Source organism: Schistocerca americana, unplaced genomic scaffold (genome assembly GCF_021461395.2).
Source record: "Schistocerca americana isolate TAMUIC-IGC-003095 unplaced genomic scaffold, iqSchAmer2.1 HiC_scaffold_1210, whole genome shotgun sequence".
In the NCBI taxonomy this organism is placed as follows: domain Eukaryota; kingdom Metazoa; phylum Arthropoda; class Insecta; order Orthoptera; family Acrididae; genus Schistocerca; species Schistocerca americana.
Genome location: NW_025725276.1, coordinates 35,001 through 36,593, shown reverse-complemented (window position 1 = coordinate 36,593; position 1,593 = coordinate 35,001).

Sequence of the window (1,593 nt, the reverse complement as noted above, 5' to 3'; positions counted from 1 at the left end):
TCAGGTGTCACGACACACTATGTCTGCCCACATACACGCAACAACATGTGCACGCTTCGCGAACACGTGGAAGGTGGCCCCCGTACGTATGCGATGTCCATTGCGCGAACGACTGTCAACCGGCCTCTGTCGCATGTCGCAGATGTGGAACGCAGTGCACCATGCTATCACGGTGTGTGAGAAGAGACGACTACGTCTGACAACACGCGCCACTACATCAACAGACGGCTCATGCTGATCGCCATCCACGGCATACCATACTGCAATCCAGCTCTTATAGGGAGACGACACGTAGCTGAGTGCACAATATTTGGACCGTATGGTTCGCCGTTGTTGGCGCAGTCGTGGTACGGTCACACATGTACCACGATGTATCATTCAGTACATGAGGACCAATGTGCGGTACAGTGTGTGATTTGGACGTACAACATCAGCGGACAGTTGCCACAAGCCGTACCACAACGTAGGCTGTGCTTCGCCATGCGAATGCCAATGAACAACTGCGAAGGGCATTGAGCATGTACGTCCTGCCGCCATCCGCATTACAGTGTATAGCTGCAAGGTGTTTAACATGAAGCGATACTCTGGGGACCGGGCAGTGCGAGTAGCAAACTATATTGCGGGGGTTGCAGTTAGGCAACACTACACTAATTTAACGCGTCGTATGACAATTACAGAGCAGGTTAAGGCCCAACGTGTGTTGGGTTAAGGCCCAACGTGTGTTGGGTTAAGGCCCAACGTGTGTTGGGTTAAGGCCCAACGTGTGTTGGGTTAAGGCCCAACGTGTGTTGGGTTAAGGCCCAACGTGTGTTGGGTTAAGGCCCAACGTGTGTTGGGTTAAGGCCCAACGTGTGTTGGGTTAAGGCCCAACGTGTGTTGGGTTAAGGCCCAACGTGTGTTGGGTTAAGGCCCAACGTGTGTTGGGTTAAGGCCCAACGTGTGTTGGGTTAAGGCCCAACGTGTGTTGGGTTAAGGCCCAACGTGTGTTGGGTTAAGGCCCAACGTGTGTTGGGTTAAGGCCCAACGTGTGTTGGGTTAAGGCCCAACGTGTGTTGGGTTAAGGCCCAACGTGTGTTGGGTTAAGGCGCAACATAGGTTAGGTTAAGGCGCAACATAGGTTAGGTTAAGGCGCAACATAGGTTAGGTTAAGGCGCAACATAGGTTAGGTTAAGGCGCAACATAGGTTAGGTTAAGGCGCAACATAGGTTAGGTTAAGGCGCAACATAGGTTAGGTTACGGCGCAACATAGGTTAGGTTAAGGCGCAACATAGGTTAGGTTAAGGCGCAACATAGGTTAGGTTACGGCGCAACATAGGTTAGGTTAAGGCGCAACATAGGTTAGGTTAAGGCGCAACATAGGTTAGGTTAAGGCGCAACATAGGTTAGGTTAAGGCGCAACATAGGTTAGGTTAAGGCGCAACATAGGTTAGGTTAAGGCGCAACATAGGTTAGGTTAAGGCGCAACATAGGTTAGGTTAAGGCGCAACATAGGTTAGGTTAAGGCGCAACATAGGTTAGGTTACGGCGCAACATAGGTTAGGTTAAGGCGCAACATAGGTTAGGTTAAGGCGCAACATAGGTTAGGTTAAGGCG